Source organism: Acipenser ruthenus, chromosome 8 (assembly GCF_902713425.1).
Source record: "Acipenser ruthenus chromosome 8, fAciRut3.2 maternal haplotype, whole genome shotgun sequence".
Taxonomy (NCBI): Eukaryota; Metazoa; Chordata; class Actinopteri; order Acipenseriformes; family Acipenseridae; genus Acipenser; species Acipenser ruthenus.
The window spans coordinates 29,362,635-29,381,736 of record NC_081196.1 but is presented as its reverse complement, the minus strand read 5'-3'; the positions used below and the strand labels follow the sequence as shown (position 1 = coordinate 29,381,736).

At 43.5% G+C, this 19,102-nt stretch overlaps 1 pseudogene; it reads right to left on the bottom strand.

Moving 5' to 3' along the window:
* Nucleotides 1–7,376: 7,376 nt before the first annotated feature.
* On the bottom strand, nucleotides 7,377–10,488 carry LOC117407227 (GDP-Man:Man(3)GlcNAc(2)-PP-Dol alpha-1,2-mannosyltransferase-like; annotated as a pseudogene).
* Nucleotides 10,489–19,102: the final 8,614 nt, after the last annotated feature.

Genomic DNA, 19,102 nt, shown 5'->3' with positions numbered 1-19,102 from the left:
CAATCATAAACACTCACTCACACTCCCGCTGTATCCTCAGGTTCACTGTCAGCAGTATCCGCAGGCTCAAGTTCGTCTTGCCGTTCACAGTCATCGTCCACCATAGCTAGCTCTGCATCTGGTGCTATGTAGCAAGATGAACTAGCTGCAGCATCAACATTAATATCGTTGCATTCGCTCGCTGTCAATGTCGCACTCTCCTTTTTAAAAAAACTATTTATTGACAGGATGTGTTGTAAAAGCTAAGTTGCTTTGGCATCCTTCTCCAATTTTCGCTTCCTTTTTGTAGAGCCACTCATGTAACGTTGTCGATCCATTTTTGACTAGCAGCTATCTTTACTGTCATTGTTTAGGCGCATGCATGCATCACTGAGTGACGCCACTCAAAATTTTGCTTAGTAGCGAATTGACATCGCATATTATTAGGTTGGGCGGGTTTATGCAAAATATTTCACAGGACAATTCATGCACAGTTTATATTCGAAAGATTGTAAGCCTAAAATGTGTTTTGGGGAGATGAGCTGTTACAGTGTAAAGCGGTTGTATATAAAACACACATACCAAACGAAACCTAGATTAAAAGTGTTTTTATTTGAATCAGCTCACATTCACATTATATCTACGAAAGGACTGTTGTGCCCCATGTGCCCGGTCGTAAATACGCCCTTGCTGGCAGTGAGGACACAGCATAACATCACTGGAGGAGGCTGTGGAGATGGTCCTTGGCTACTTGGAGGAGGATATGGAGAAAACAGCAGCCCAGGTACCACTGTCTCCAGCGCGAGAGAGAGAAGCCCGGCTGTCTCCAGCATGAGAGGGAGAAGCCCTGCTGTCTCCAGCATGAGAGGGAGAAGCCCTGCTGTCTCCAGCACAGAGGGAGGTGCCCTGCTGTCTCCATCACAGAGGGAGGAGCCCTGCTGTCTCCAGCACAGAGGGAGGAGCCATGCCTACCCCAGCGACCAAAGGACAGCCGCACCGGTCCCCCACAAGTGAAGGAAAGCCGCACCAGTTCCCCGTGACCGAGGGAGAGCCGCATCAGTCCCCAGTGATGGAAGTAGACTATGTGCTGCTCTCGCCTCCACCATCAGGGGGAGACTACCAGCTGCTCCCACCGTCGCCACCAGGAGACTACCCGCTGCTCCTGCCTTCACCGTCAGGGGGAGACTACCCGCTGCTCCCACCTTCGCCGCTAGGGGGAGACTACCCGCTGCTCCCACCTGTGTCAGCAGGAAACTGCCTGCTTCTTCCACCTCCACCGCCATGGGAGGACTACCGGCCACTCCCACCTCCACCACCATGGGAGGACTACCTGCCACTCCCACCTCCACCACCCTGGGAGGACTACCTGACGCTCCCACTTCCAACTCCTGGGGTTGCCTATCCCGCACCGCCTGGGGTTGCCTGTCCTGCACAGCTTGGAAGCTGACAACATTGCCACACATGGGTCCCTTAAAGCCTCTGTTCCTTGCCCAGGACTACTACCGGGACTTTGGGGATTTTAAGGGGGGAGGTAGCCTTTGAGGCCATGTGTCCTGCGCACAATGAGGGAGATATGTGGCAGGGTGCCCCGCTCCTCTGTGAATTTTGTGTTTTGTGTTTTATGTTGTCTGTTATATGTATTATTGTAGTGGTGCACAGAGTTATGGTGATGTAAAATGTATAATTGTATTTAGGCACAGGGATTGCACAATCACTCTACGTGCAGATTAAAATGGGTATTTGTATGGGGCACGGGAACTGCACAATTAGTCCACGTGCAGTCTGTGCCAAGATTCAAGTGAATGATTGATTAGCAATCGAGTCTCGGCACTCAATGAAGTACATAAACAAGAGGTGGATTGTAATAGAGACATAAAACACGACATACATGTATCAACAGTATACCATGCAGTACAAACTAATGGAAAGTGTTAACATACATGTAGGGTTTGACATATTGCATGTCATTTGTTTTCAGGTACTCCTTTCCAAAAGTCTAATACTCATCACTACATACCTCAACATGAATTACACATTTCTGAGTATGAGGAATGTTGTTGTTCGTTAAAGCCCACATTGACTCGAATCCAGGCTATGTCACAGCCGACCGTGACCGGGAGTTCCTAGAGGGCAGCGCACAATTGGCTGAGCGCTGCCCGGGTAGGGAGGGCCTAGGTCGGCAGGGGAATCCAAGGTTCACCGTGCATCAGAGACCCCTGTGGCCGATAAGGCGTCTGTGGCTCTGCAGTGGAGCCGCCAGATGTGTGCTGTCCTCCGGCACTATAGGTCTGGTGGCATTGCTGTGGATCTGCAGTGCGAAAAATGACGGCTTGACAGGAGCACGTTTCGGAGGACGCGTGTTCCAGCCTCCATTTCCTGAGTCGGCGGGGGGGTTGCGAGCAGTGAGCCGAGGATACAGATAATAATTGGGCATGCTAAATTGGGGTGAAAACCGGGGTAAAATAATTGCCGACGACTAAATTTAAAAAAAAAAAAAAAAAAGCCCACATTGACAGCAAACATTGTGGGGATGCTAATGCAGTTACTGAATATGTTACCAATCACAAGGACTATGATTTCCCAGTGCTATGTCCGCATGGCCAGTCTTCGGGGAGAATTTGTCATGTGCTTAGTGATGTGTGGCAATGTGGTTAACAGTGTGCAGGTGCAAGAGATCAATGAACAGACAGACAATTATAATCAAGGTGCAAATTTGTTTAATGGGTTTGTATATCCAGTGCCTGATGGCAAAACAAACAGTAAACAATAATGATGGTAAGTAATACAGCGGCGTGTATTACTTAGTTTGTAATCCCCGGGTTTGTCCTGAAATAATAGTCCTGTTTATTGTACACCCACACGAAACACAAAACACATACACAAGTCAGTTAGTGCGTGAATTAGTGCTTGTGGTGACAATAAGTTATTGGTGATACAAGTGCAGTGCTGTTCCTGGTTTGTGCTGGCCTCTGTCGACAGCTCCGGAACGTGTTAGCCATCTACTAATTACAAGACACAGTTAGACAAAACAAACAAACTCTCACGATACGGATACACAAAACACAGGTCCTTCCGGGTTCTTTTTTATAAACCAAAACAGATTACGTCGCTTCGACCCATACTTATACCGTCACTCATGACCCCTTGGTAATCAATTGCAGCCGCTCCTCCAATCCACAGCTGCCATATCATTTCCCTTCCGGTTCGATGAGTTAACCCTTTGCGGTCCAATTATTCAGCGTGCATCAGGTCCGATTTATTTTCACACACCAGTTTATTTTAGACACGCTGTTTAAAAGGCACTGCATATCAACAGGACACTCACTAAATCTCCAGCACCGCCCCACCCCTCGTTCGCTATTTTTTTCAAATAACTCGTAATAATAGTACATACCGATAAATCTTGATCACTCGTTTTATCACCAAACTCCTCAATAATGCGATCCAAGTTGTTATTTTCTTACTATAACATCTCAAAAAGCTCTGCAAATGTCTGTGATATTCTCTGAGCGCTGGATGCGGAAGCAGATATCTTGTTTGTGTATGTCTGTGTTATCTATGTGGTGTCGGGTCTATCAGTATTCATGAGATACACCCCCTTTTTTTTCGGCTTCTCTCGGCTCCTATCGGTCTCACTCGGCTATTGAATGGTTTTCTGGTCTTTTTCCGGAGAAAAAATGACTAGAGACCTGTTTTTTGCGTCTTTTTGATGATGTCGGACAGGGTCCGACATTGGACCGGAAAGGGAAAATTGCAATGTCGGACCAGGTCCGACATAGGACCACAAAGGGTTAATGAACCGAAGCTCCGCCCCTTTTCTAAATGACAGACTTCCTTTTAACCCTAGGAACGAAGTGTCAGGCCAAGCAGTCCAGGATACCCTGTTCCCGTTACTTAGCACCCTCACAGGTCGGGAGGGAGATTTACCACCAAGAATCATTGTCTTTCTGTCACATGATGTCATCGATGCCATTGATGGTGTCATATGCGATGTCAAGTGTGACGGGAAACATACACATAAGGGTGCAGAGTAAAGGTTGCAAAAACATGTATTTATCAAGGCTACTTTAATATGTAACTAAATAATTATTAAATCAGTTAGAACATATGTAACACATAAAAACTATATATAATGGGCCTAATTACAAAGGGCAATTGTGGGCTGTGTTAGAAGACAAAGCGAACAGGAAAATAAAAATGTCATGTGCCCAAACAGCAATAAAAATAAATCATTATGGTACTGTAACTTACACACTGCTAGAAGTAGAATTGAATAAGGAAAATATGAGCCGGTGCCCTCTGCTGCTAATTGCCTCTTCCTATGTGTGGCAGGGTGGTAGGGTGGCAGGGTGGAAACGGGTGTGTAGGGAATATTGGGTGGCAAGGAGGGGGTTCCTCTGTGTCTCCTTGCCGATGCTACTCGGTCACACTATGTCACACAGAATGAATAAGAACAGCCATGTTTCTTAACATGAAATACAAGAGGTAAATGGGTGTTGGTGGAATACAATTAAGTAGTATGATCAACTTTAAGTAGAAACGTTACTTTTATCGTACAAGCTACTCCTGCCATCATACTCGCCTGATACAACATTGTATTGGTATATAGAGCCTAACCCCAGGTCTTTGTTCCAACTATATCTTTACTTACTTTGAAACAATTAAGATCCTGACCAGAGCCGAAAGAACAGAGTTAACTTCCATTGTGCTGCTGTACACGTTTAGTTGTACAGAGACTAGGAAAACAAGTAAGCACACATTAACATTTCACTTACATCCTATCTAATCCAAGTGCAATGGTGTTTTATTTTATAATCCAAAGTCACTTGACAACTCTAAATAATAATGAATGGTCCCGAAACAATAAACATGGTATTAAATACACACACAATATACAAACACGGTCACCAGTCCAAAGTCAGTGCTGTAGTGCTCATGGTGCAAATACAATTTATCGTGAAACAAGTGCAGTGTTGTCCGGGTTTTGTGCTGGCCTGTAGTGACAGCTCCGGATCGTGTTCGTCTTCTAATAACAACAAACAAGTATAGTTAGACACGACAAAACAAACAAAACACTCACGACATATAATACTGTTCTCCTTCCGTGTTAGCTTTAACCATAACGAAGGAACAGATCACCTTGTTTCCCTTCTGTGTCGATGATTTAGTGTACTGTAACTCCGCCCCCTTTCTAGATGGCCAACTTCCGCCTAACCCTGGGATTGAATTGTCTGGCCATCCAGTCCAGGGCACTCTGTTCCCTTTACACAGCGCCCTCACAGGTCGGGTGGGAGATTAATCACCAAGAATCATTCTGACTCTGTCACATATCCCACCGCTCAGAGTGGAGCTGAAAAAACACTCAGCTGAATCTATCTTCCCATTACTCCCCCCTCCCGGAAAAAAATAATCTGCATTTTGGTGTTCTTTCCCTGCACGGTGAATCATATGATACATGAAGGGCTGCAATGCCAGATACCACCAAGTTATCCGGGCATTGCTGTCCTTCACTGTGCTTAACCACTTGAGTGGGGCATGGTCTGTGACGAGATCAAATGATAATATAGTAATAGTAGGTAATATCGTAAAGAGTGAGTAGCCCATTTAATGGCCAAACACTTCTTTTCCACCACGGAGTAGTTGCGCTCCTAGGGGAGTATCTTTTTGCTGAAATACAATATCGGGTGTTCTCCTTCTACCTTTTGAGAGAAGACCACACCCAAAACAACATCCGACGCATCGGTGTGGAGGATGAATCTCTTGGTGAAATCTGGTGTGATGAGAGTGGGGGCCTGGCAGAGTCTTTGCTTAATAGTATCAAACACCCCCTGACATTCTACTGACCACTTAATCAAATTTGGTGCACTCTTTTTGGTGAGGTCAACTAAGGGATTGTCCACTGTGGCTTACTCGACGCAGAAGCAGTTGGTGTTGTCCTTTTTGGCCACTATCACAACTGGACTGCACCACTCGCTCCTGGGAGGCTCAATCACCCCAAGAAGTAACTGTTCCCCCATTGAAATGTCTTTTGTGCTAGAGGTCATCCCCCCCCCCTAGACTCTACTTCGCCTGGGGCTATAAATAAGGCCTCCCTTGCCAGGGCTTTAATAAATTTACGTGATAAATTTCTGATTCATTACTCCGATCGGGCTGTCTAATTTCATAATTCACCTTTCCTATAGCCCGAATCACCTCATGTGGCCCCTGCCATTTCGCAGATAGTTTTGATTCCGACGAGGGAAGAAGCAACATTACTTTGTCTGGCCTGGTCGAAAGGTTTGAATTCTTGCATTTTGATTGTAATGCTGCTGTTGCCGATGCTGAGCCCATTTGAGATTGTCCTGGGCCAAACGACCAACCAAATCCAGGCGATATCTAAGTAGGAGCACATGCTGCACTACATTTTTCAACGAGCCTTTGTGCTCTTCCCACCCCTCTCTCAACAGATCGAGGATGCCGCAAGGCTGTGTGCTGTACAAGAGCTCGAAGTGGGAGAACCCTGTCGCTGCAAAAAGGAGGTAGGGGAGAAGCAATCCCCAATGTTTTTGCTCTTGATTCACAAATCATCTCCGCATCTGCTTTAGGGTCTGATTAAAACGCTCCACCAAACCATCTGTCTGTGGATGATAAACAGATGTCCTTATGGGGCATATTTTTAAGATTTTGTAAACTTGCTGTAACGTGTTCGACAGAAAGTTAGTTCCATGATCAGTCAAGATTTCCTTGGAGATCCCTACTCTAGCCATAACTAGTTATTTGGCTATTGCAGCTGCACTAGTGGACCTCAATGGAACTGCTTCCGGGTATCGCGTTGCATAATCTACCACCACTAATATATGCGTATACCCAGAATCAGAATGTAGCAAAGGGCCCACTATGTCCATTGCAATGCATTCAAAGGGAGTGGAATTAATCGGCAGTGGGACCAAAGGAGCAGGGTGCACTGGACCCGGTGCTATTCTTTGGCAGTCTGGGCTAAATGTGGCTACATATTTCGACACTTCCTTATGAAGCCCTACCCAATAAAATCGAGCCAATATCCGTTCCCTCGTTTTACCAGCTCCAAGGTGCCCCGCAAAAGGGATATCATCCGCCAGTCTCATGACCTCGAGTAGACAAGACAGGGGAACCATCAAATCTGTTACAGGCTGTCCTGTGCCTGTGGCAAGGTTTACTCTATATAACAATTGCCCTTTGACAATGAAGTGTGTAAATACTAGCCCCCCAGTGCCGTCAACATCCTTACCTTCAATAGACCAGGCATGTACCCCCAGTGTGGGGTTGCTGCTTTGGCCCCACACTAGGTCCACGCTCGAGGCCCACTGGTCTGGTATATTGAGAGGGGCTGGAGTAGCCTCTGCCCTGGATGACCAAGTAACCTTGCCCTCTCTGCAAGCTCTGTATATGCAACAAAAATGCTGTATTTAACAGGAGAAAGGATTACCCATTCCCATTTTCACCTGTATAATCTAAGAGCACCCCCAGTCCCTGCATATCAGCCTCATCTTTAGTATAAAGAAAATTATGGAAAGCATGATCAACTTCAAGGCATACTAGTGTGACTACTAGCTTGTTATCTGTTTTCTGTCAACATAAGGGGTTCCACGGCAGCCAGGAAAGACCTCTCAAACTCCTGGTCAGAGAATCTGCTCACCGAGTGGCGAGCATTTCGCCTGATGTCCAACCTCTTCTCTGGGGAAGACGAGAGAATGATGTCCATGGCTTTGGCATAGCTGTCTTCATCATCGGCCAGACATCCAGTCACCCCTCCGTCATAGGGAACCACAGTGTCTAGCTTGGGGCCTCCCGAGTTGTGAGCCAGGATAACCGTTCCAGCAGCCATACATTCCACAACACCTGCACAAATGAGAATGCAAAGCAGAGGAAAGAGATGTATCTGATGGTGAAGTGGTAACACTATATTAAGTGGCATAAACAACAGTATTGACTTGTTGATAGACTGACCCATATAGGGAAACTTTGTAAAAGGTCACAACATTAAATCTCTCTTGTATATTGTTCATTTAGGAAAAATAATAATATACAATAATGTAACTATCTGAACAAAATATGGCGCCACAAATATGAAATGGACCTAATTAAGTCAACAATTACATAAAATGTAAATGTCAATGTTGTTTCGTTAACAAAATATACATTTATTGTATACTTTTTTTGTTTTACTTTGTTAAGTAAACAAACTGAGGGTTATATTACCTATTCCAAAATGTTCATTCCACATGGTATGTAACCCAGTAGTAGCTTCAGCCAGGTGTCTTTTCAATTCCTCAAATGGAATGTTGATTTTAAATTCCACTTTGTCCCCGACTCTCAGCTTCTCACACAGGTCTCTGAGCCGAGTCACCCGCGCCTCATCCTCATGGTTATGGCAGCCGCCAATCAGAATGAGCTTCAGAGCCACCTGCTCCTCAACAGTCTTCTTATCAAGCAGCTTGCGGAACGCTCAGATCTGCAAGGAGTGGTCCTTTTCTGGTCTGAACTGGCCAATGGAAACAATGGAATGGTGGTTCTTCTTCTCGTCTTCCTCCAATTGAATGTCTAGGAATGTCTGCACATCGCAAGGGGGGTACACAATACTCGTGCGCACACCACATCTCCACAGAGCAAGGATGTGATTCTGGGTCCATGTGGAATTTACCATTATATCATCACTGCAAGAACCTACCAGTCCATACAAAAACGCAAACATGAAGTAATAGAGAAGCTTGCAGTTGCTAAGAATAGGATTCTGGGATATGAAAGCAGAATTGTTGAATCTGGGATTTCTGTCACGAACCACAGAGAGCATATCGATGCTAATGGTAGGGTAGTGGACATAACTCCCAACTTGGCAAGCACCCAGATATTTGAACAGTGGAGGTGTGAAGGCATAGCCCATGGAGTCTATGTAGATATCAGGAACACACTGTATGAGTGCCTCCCATCCCAGTACAATTGACCCAAGACGTTGACCCAATAGGATGAAATAAGGGTAAGCACTGGCTTCCACAAGCTGGCGCGTTTCAAGGAAAACAAACTTCACCGGTCCTGGCAGCATGATGTTGAACCTTCTGTAAGCCCCCTCCACGATCTGTTCCCCAGTCACACCTGTGTAACCAGTATATACCACATAGGTTGCATGTTTATACCTACAAAATAAATTTGACATTTTATTGCATGTATATTGTTTTGTGAGCACTAATTTGATCTATTATTTATTAGTTTTAGACTCAGCAATAGAACATTGTAGCTATATACATTACTTACAAAAGCATATAAAAAGCAGCACGTACTTTGGTTACTTGTTTAAAAAAGTGTGCATCTGTTCGATTCCTCTTCATTTTGCTATCCGACGCACATAAAAAAAACTGAAATATTGAAAACAATGAAGGGCCACTTCACTGTAGAGAATAGTACAATTTACTGTCAACATGCCCTAACTGTGCATTAATCAAACTCATGTATTATAGAATCGTGAAATATCCATTTTAATCTGGCATATGAAAGGGTTAGAGAAATTAAAAACACCTGCAATAAATAGTCCTCACTTTTGTGTAAAAGGTCTGCTGCTCATAAGACATCTTAATTTGTTATGCAATTGCTATTTCCTACAGTATAAAAACACCATCTCACAGTTGCATGTCAGTTTCAGGCATGGTGGGCAACACAGCAGATACTGACAGAGGGCTTATAGTAAGCTTTCAGGTGGGCAGGCACTTCTGTATCCAAGACAGGACAAATGTTTCAAAGTGATTTCAATGAGCCATTTTGCTGAAGATTCCTACCACTGAACATCCCTGTAGGAATTAACGGTGTTAATCACTGAGGAAAGTATCGTGTCACACTGAGTAACAACTCCCTTTGATTGGCACGTGTTACCATCCAAGCATTCTCCCACCAGACCCCAGCCTCGGCTCATTAATGCTCCCTCCCATTTTCCGATCAATCTTGTTGCCTCGTGGTTCATGAGTTTTAACAACGTCCATTTTAAAAGCAAGTGCAGAAAAACCCAGTCAGTAAATGCATTACTCCCAGGTTGTGTGGTTATGTCAGTCTGTAGCTTTTAATTAACCATTTTGCTACCAAAACGTTTATATTTCCTTTTTTCCATTTGCAAAAAAATGCCATGTGATTTGTTGAGAAACTATTTGCATTCTTATATCATATGCTTTACAGAAAGTGAAAAAGAGGATCAGCTCTGTCAAATGACCATGAATATATATATATATATATATATATATATATATATATATATTGTAACGGCCCGGCACTCACACGGGATCGTTGCCCCTTTAAAAATACGACCCAACACAAGAAATGGAGTTTTTAAGCGCGGTTGCGCTAATTTTTAATAAACACACAAAAATAAACAAAACATAAACAAACACCTAACTCCGATTTGGAGCACTTACTACACGTTTTATGCAGGTCCCTGACTAGCTCGCAGGACGGCTAAGCCGTTTACCTGTCATAAAAACCCTACAACTACACACAGCACTTACTCAGGACTGCTCGGAAACAGAGCACGTCTTCTGTCTCCTTCTACTCAGCAGCCCCGTGCAGCCAAGCTGCACGTCTCAAATACCCCGCGCCTGGCATTAATTTACAATACCGCTCAGGTGCGGGTGATAATTAACCAACAAACAATAAAACAATTAAACAAAATGTGCATTCGCACATGTTTTCTTCAGGGAGGACACTAACCCCCTCCCTGATGTGTTACACATCCTTCCCCTCAAGTGTGCAACACTGATCGGCCATTCCAAGGCCACCCCCTCCCCTAAAACACAACCACCCACCCTCGAGTCCACAAATGTCAATTTTCGCCCTCTTGCACGGGCGAGCTTGAGGGTGGGTCGGTTCCTCCGGCGCGTCCAGGAAGGGACCTTGAACCGGCGACATGGGACCCCATCGGGCTGACAGGGGCGACCGAAGCGACGGCCGGGGAACAGACGGCTGCAGCAGTGGGCAGAGGTCTTCACCTGGGGACCGGCGCAGCGATGTCCGATCACCCAGGGGGAGCTTAGCGGCGAACAGGGGGAGCACTAGCGACGTCTGGCAGCAGCTCAGCGACGTCTGGGTGCTTGGGGAGAGCGGAGTAGGGAACCAGGGGCAGAACTGTGGCCGATGGTGCAGACTCCTGGGCTCCAGGCCAAGCGCAGGGAGGTCTAGGAAGACCGGCAGGGTGTCCAGGAGCAAGGGGCAAGGGACCGCACTGACCAGCGCCGGATCCTCTTCCGGTGTTGTGGGCTGGAGCTGTGGTGGAGGTGCGGTGCTCACCTCCTCTGGCTCCGGGACGGTCTCTTCCTCCTGTTCTCCCTGCCGCAGCTCCTCTGGTGCAGGCGATTCCGCGGTTTCTCTCGCCGGCACCGCCTCTTCTGCCTGCTCCCACTTTTGGAGCAGCAGCTCCAATTCTGTCGGCTCCCGTTCTTTTACTTCTAACGGGGGCCACCCAAACTCTCTCTCCCATCTCTCAGTCTGCTCTATTTGAGCAGCAGTATTGCGGTTGAGCATTGCAATTAATTCTTCAATGCTTTCCATTTCTAGGGTCGTAGGGGCGCCCACACACTCTGCCACCATATGTAACGGCCCGGCACTCACACGGGATCGTTGCCCCTTTAAAAATACGACCCAACACAAGAAATTGAGTTTTTAAGCGCGGTTGCGCTAATTTTTAATAAACACACAAAAATAAACAAAACATAAACAAACACCTAACTCCGATTTGGAGCACTTACTACACGTTTTATGCAGGTCCCTGACTAGCTCGCAGGACGGCTAAGCCGTTTACCTGTCATAAAAACCCTACAACTACACACAGCACTTACTCAGGACTGCTCGGAAACAGAGCACGTCTTCTGTCTCCTTCTACTCAGCAGCCCCGTGCAGCCAAGCTGCACGTCTCAAATACCCCGCGCCTGGCATTAATTTACAATACCGCTCAGGTGCGGGTGATAATTAACCAACAAACAATAAAACAATTAAACAAAATGTGCATTCGCACATGTTTTCTTCAGGGAGGACACTAACCCCCTCCCTGATGTGTTACAATATATATATATATATATATATATATATATATATATATATATATATATATATATATATATATTCTTTTTCTGGAACTGGTTAATTATAACTGTAATATTATTATTCCATAACAGCATTTCTTGGTCTTGTAGCTATTCACTTTGAAATATCTAGGTCAAGGCACAGTGCGTTACTGTTTTCTTCACCATGCTTCAGTTGTTAATTGTAACTGCTTTGTGGTGGAATGTAACTTTCGTGCTCAGAGTTTCTCTTCAAAGGATTTGGATTTTGTCACTGCAGAATATAGCAGGGTGGCACAGCAGTCTGAGTTTGGTGAACTCTACTTAGCCACAAAGGATATCAGTTCATATCACAAACCATTGCACAATTCAGCACAATGTTGGTCTTTGCTTAAGAGAAACTGAGCGACAGGGACATTATTGAGTTGTGCTCGTCTGCTGCACTGTGCCTGATTGTAACTAGTGCCATTGCCTCTCAGCTTTGGCACTAAATTCACAAATTGCATACAAAATATGATTACCCATAATCCTTCTACAATTTGAGGTAATGCCACTGTATAAAGCAAAAATCACTTGTTTTTCCTTGTATTTGGACCTGTGAATCTGACAGCTTTTGTTCCACTGTTAAAAGGACAGTGGTTTTGAATTGCCCTGAGTGTCAGAAATACCAAATATGTTCAGCTTTATGCTAATTGTTTCTCTCCAACCAGACACAACAAGTCTGAGATACAAGGTGTCACACACAATAACTACAGGTATATACAAAAAACACAATTGGTTCCTAATGTTTATTTTTATCCTCTGTTTGCTGCATTTATGAAAAAAAATTGCAACTACAGTACCTCCCACACACGTAATACATTGCAGTGGTGTCATGTGATCAGAGTCAGGCATTGACTTTTGTTGATGTTGTATCTACCGTCAACATCAACAAAACAAGATGTAGAGAGAGTCAGGTGTTACTTCAAAGCTGATTTCATGAAGCACAGCTCTAAAACAGCTTAATCAAAGGTAAACTTTGTTATTATTAATCCACACTGAAAAGAAAATGGCTGTTATATAGTCTTATATTTTAATATGTTTTGTAATTTTATACTAAGTTGAAGCAGATACAGCAATAGTATTAAACTTTCAGGCCTCTCTCTCCCTCTCTCCTTGCAGAAACTAGACATTTGCAGCCTGTCACAGACTCAAAGTCACAAATAAGATGTCTGGGCAGACAGCCAAAGTAACAAGTTTTTAACAGGGATGCGCAGGGAGAAGGAAAAGGGCCTATGTGTGGGTGCAAGTTTTGAAGAGAAATAACCACAAAGAGCAAACTAGTTTAAACTGGCTTTTACAGCAACAAAAGTAGAACAGTAGGTTAAATAAGTTCATTTAAGTTAATTGTTCTATAGGTTTGGGCAGATTCCCCTCCGAACAGTAGGGTGTTCACCTTAACAGTTGGTTACTAAACAGGGGACTGGGAGGGGAATGGGAGGGGAATCACACACGATGCTTTTGCATCAATATATGTGTCTTCCTGTTATGAGTCATTTCCTTGAATTGACTCCACTGATATCTGTGTTCTAGCATATGCACTGAGCTAGACGGAGACTTGTGTCGAAGTTGGTTGTAACTAATGCTTATATGGTTGTATTGGGGGTATACCTTTTCTTCATATAAACTGTTTTTGATCAGAAACTAATTTGTCAGTCTGTTTTTCCCCACACAGTTAATGGTGCCGAAACCTGGGATTCTTGAGAAAAATTCCTGAAATAATGTTTCACAATGTGTGGTTCCAGAGAGTCATCGGCATCGCTATTATCATCAGCTCTATAATTCTCGTCCTGCTCGGGTGAGTCAATTTTGAATAATCACACATAAAAGTGAAAAAAGAAAGTGAAAGTAATAAAGATATAGAGGGTCGAGTGTGCCCGGGATAAAATCTCCCAGCGGGGAGATCCCACAATAGGCAAAGAAAATCAAATAGATATTTTCTAAGTGACAGGGACTTCCAGGAATCCACAGAAAAAAATACATATTAAAACTGAACCAAGGGAAGACAGAGGCAAATTGTAAATCCTGAGCACTAGATCAGGGCACAGAGCTCCCCCGAGTATTAGGTAAGACCCAGTGCATCCAACGTGGTCAGTATGTATAACTGCAGTTCCAGTAGGACTACAAGCATGGCACAAGGACAGTCAGTGGTTTGGCTCTGATAAAATATGGAAATTGCCTAAACAAGACCAATATCCAGAGCCCAGGTATGTCCAGATATGTCCAGGTAAATGGTTACCTCGCTCCATTTTGAGGTTTCTCCTCTAATCATTACTTTTTGTTTTCTACATGTTAACCACTCCCTAATCCATGTGCATGCATTTCTTTGAAACCCTACTGCATTCAGTTTGAGAATTAATCTTTTATGCAGGACTTTGTCAAAAGCTTCCTGGAAATCTAAATAAACCATGTCATATGCTTTGCAATTATCCATTGCTGATGTTGCATCCTCAAAACATTCAAGCAGGTTAGTTAGACACGATCTCCCTTTCCTAAAACCATGATGACTGGCACCTAGGATACTGTTACAATATAGGTATGTGACAGAGAAAGAATGAATCTGAGATACAAATCTCCCTCCCGACCTGTGAGGGCATTGTGAAAGGGAACAGTGTGTCCCGGACTGGATGGTTTGGCAATTCATTCCAGGGTAAGGTGGAAGTCGGCCATCTAGAAAGGGGGCGGAGTCACAGTACACCAAGTCATTGCCCCAGATAGGAAGCAATGTTTTTGCCACCACGCTGTTTTGTTTGTAAAAGTGTTTGTGTTTTGTTAAATCTTTTTATTTATTATTAAATCAGCGCATTCATACCCCCAGTCTGCTGTTGATTATCATTCATTTCACTCACAGTGCTGTGTGTTTCTTCCGGGTCTGACTTCATCGCACAAGCCAGCTTGTCACAAGAAGTCAGGCTTTTTGGTCTGTAGTTACCCAGTTTGGTTTTGTCTCCCTTTTTGTGGATCGGTAGTATGTTTGCAATTCTCCAGTCTGTCGGTACAACCCGTCTCAAGAGACTGTTGCATGATCTTAGTTAGCGGTTTGTAAAGAACTTATTTCATTTATTTGAGTACTATTGGGAGGATCTCATCCAATCCAGGGGATTTGTTTATTTTAAGAGCTCCTAGTCCCTTTAACACGTCTGGCTCTGTTGTGCTAAAATTATTTAAAACTAGATAAGAACAGGTCGACATGTGGGGCATGTTGTCCGTATTCTCCTTTGTAAAAACTTGTGAAAAGTAATCATTTAATATATTTGCTATTTTTTCTCTTCACCTATGATGTTGCCATTTGTATCTCTTGTACATTTTACCTCCTTGTGAACAGGATGTGAGTGGTGATAATAAAGGCAATGTCCAGACCAGAGTTCTCCCAAAAACGTCTGTGTTTTTAATTTCAATAATTACAATAAATAATAATAATAAACCCCCCCCCTTTTGCCAGCGATGGTATCGGGGGGAACACGGCAGGGTTACAGTCCTTAAGAACAAAAGAATGACACTCCTGAACCACAATCCTCCGTGCACGAAACTGTGCTCTTTCTTCCGGGGTCGTGGTGAGTGCTGGTGCTGTGCTGTGTTGTGCTGTGAGGGATGTGCTCCGGGTCTAATGCTGGCTCCGCGGCTGCAGCTCCCGACTCTCACTCCTCCTCTGATAACGACACAAACAAACAATAACAAACACACAGGCTCCGGCTGAATATCGTCATCAGCGCAAGGGCGTACTAACGTAGCTGCTTCCCCTTTGTACCCAGAACCTCCTCCCTGCAAGCAACCCGTTGCCATGGTTTCTCCAATAGGGGCCCGCCCCGCAGCTGATTGCAATGGAATCCTTCCAGGTACATGCAACTACGCGCTCCCCCTAATATGGTCACCTTCCGGTTTCCGCCTACCGTCAAGGCAGTCCATCTAGGAGGAAGCATACGATCCACCTTACCAAGCGCCTTCTTTGGTCGGGAGGGAGATTTACAGTTTGAATTCTTTCTCTCTCTGTCACACTCCTCCTTGAATTTTCTTTTGCTGTTATAAAATTGGAAAACCTTTTTGGTTTGGGGTCCTGTTTTGATCATCTGATGGTTGTGTTTGACTATGTTTCTTTTTTTCTCTGTCTCTGCCTATCTGAACCCAGCTGTTTCGATCCTGTTCTATCTCCCTGGTGGCTTTCTGTCTGTTAGGGGTGAAAACTTCCAAGAATTTCGGGTGTGCCAGCTCCTCAATCTCCTGTTGCTCATTCGTACAGCTCCATTTCTAGCATACTTACTCGTTGAAGCAAGTCCTGGATCTTACAGCACTTTACACACACTTGGTTTAGCTCTGCTGGGTTTTCTCGGATTTCCCACATCACGCAGGTGTCACAGATGCCATGTTACACTTTTTTGTAAGTTTAAGTTTAGTTTCTGCAGCTGCCAACATGCTTTCAAACTGCTTCTAAAATGCTCTGCAATTTTCCATGAAGCACTTCTCCCATGCTGCCGCTGTTTGGACTGCCTTGCTTTTATGTCTGTGCATGTGCGTGCTTTGTTAGCTCCGCCCCCTTGTCTCAAATGGCGCCGAGTTTGAATATGAAAGTAATCAGCTGGCCTGAGGTTCAGCTTGTTATCAGAAAATGACATTGCTGCTCTCCACGCTCACCACCGGCCTCTTTCTCTCTCTCTCCTTGCAGAAACCAGACATTTGCAGCCTGTCACAGATTCAAAGTCACAAATAAGATGTCTGGGCAGACAGCCAAAGTAACAGGTTTTTAACTGGGATGCGCAGAGAGAAGGGAAAAGGCCTATGTGTGGGTGCAAGGTGTGAAGAGAGATAACCACAAAGAGCAAACTAGTTTAAACTGACTTTTAAAGCAACAAAAGTAGAACAGAAGGTTAAATAAGTTCATTTAAGTAATAGCTGTGACGTGTTATAGAATGTTCTATAGGTTTGGGCAGTACATAAAACATATCTTTCGTAATAGGAAGCATTACCACTCCATTAATGTACAAATGGTTATCTTAAGGATTCTTGATGTGGTTGCCCGCTATCCTGGTGCAGCACACGACTGATACATCCTCAGACATTCTGGGATATATGAAGATTATGAGGCAGATGTATATGGAGCTGGTTGGCTTCTTGTCCTATGCAACAATTTTGGCTGTTAATATATTTATATAGTCACCATGTATGTGTGATATTTAAGTAGGCTATGCTTTAAATAGTTAAATAATATACAAAAGAAAATTATGGAAACTGTAAAAGTCCAATAAATGAATGTACAGTGAGTTGAGGTACAGTCATAAATACAAGCAATCAAACGACATCACTTTTTTAACATTAAAATGAAATGTAAATAGTGGACTTTTAATTGACTGAGTGAGTGCTTTGCTGACTTTTGATTAATATTACAAAATAAGTCAGAGGGAGATCAAGTGGAAGGAACAAATATTTATTTGATTTGCAGAGTTAAACATAAATATTCCATTAACAATTGCTTTCTCAGCTTTGACTGTCTCGCAGGACACTGTGAGTCTTTGGGGCAAGCAAGACACCCCCTCCTCCTCCTACGCTCATTGTGACAAACTCAGAACCGTACCTACCTTTTCATTCAAGCATCCTTATATACTATAATAAAGTGTGTGTAGGCCTCGTGCTTAATTAAGCACGATGTGACAACATGCAAATTAATAATTTAGCTTGCTTTATTTGTGCATATAATTAGCTTAGTGAATAGAGCGACCACTGCTTCATTTTATCGCGCGGTGTGGCTTCCCCCTGTCACATGGTAATTCTGGTCATTTACCGCCATTTAGTGAATGAGGCCCTTTGTCGTTTATATTGGTTGCGTGACTTCAGCCTGGGCATTCACTTCCTCTGTGGGTAATGAGAGCTTGCGGATGTAACAGATTGTGTTGTGTCACTTCTGCTACAGATACTGCTGACACCTGGTGGTGAGACCAGGTAATATATAGGCTCCACAACCATCGTTCATAAAAATCAGATCAATTTGTTAAGGAGTTAAGATTATAAGATTGTTTGTTTACCAGCCTTAGTCTGTTACACAAGAAACTGTGAAGAAATGACACCAACCACAACACGCTTTGACAAGTTGATCAAGTTGTTTTCTGAAACAAGTGATTAGCGAAGCAATATATCCTTAAAACACATTTTTTAAAAATAAGCTCAATAAAATCTTTGGGAATACATTGATTTTGGGTTGGACAATAAAATCGAAAAAATCTTCCACATCATTGCTAATAGGGTGTTTGGCCACCACACCAGGGATATCTGATGCAATAATTTTGGAGGAATATGTGACCACTCCTCAATGATTACGTCAGATTTCTTCAGCGAAGTCTGAGTTATCCAGAATAGTTCATCATTGTTTGAGACCTCATGGAACCTAATTTCTGCAGTCCTTTAGAACTGCCAGCCAAACAAGGGCTACAATCGCTCTTCTTGCCTTCTCGCTCTTCAAGTATTAATTGTATTATTACTTGTACTGTGATTCTTGAAATTTATTTTTGTTTACGACTGTAAGTTGCCCTGGATAAGGGCATCTGCTAAGAAATAAATAATAAATAATAGCTTATAAATTATGGCATTAAATAATTTGCACTAACAAAGAGATGCAGCTTTACATATTTCTGAATATTTGTCATTGATGCCAATTGTGTAACTACAATGATATGAGAGCTACCTAGTTTACACAATAGTGTGTCACATATATCAGTTTCAAATGTTTTGTCCTAATGTAATGCAGTTGAATGCTAGTGTGGTAGAAAATATGGTTTGTTGGTTATATATATATATATATATATATATATATATATATATATATATATATATATATATATATATATGTGTGTGTGTGTGTGTAGCTGTTTTGTATTTTTGTATATATCCATGTGCACCTTTTATATATTCTTCCGTACTATGGCTACCATTGTTGGTACCCTAGTAGTGGCCACCAACCACTGCAACTGACTGCAATACCTGTGAATTCTAATAAAACCTGGACACCTGTGTAGCGTTTCAATTACAAACCCTGTGTCTCTCTTGTC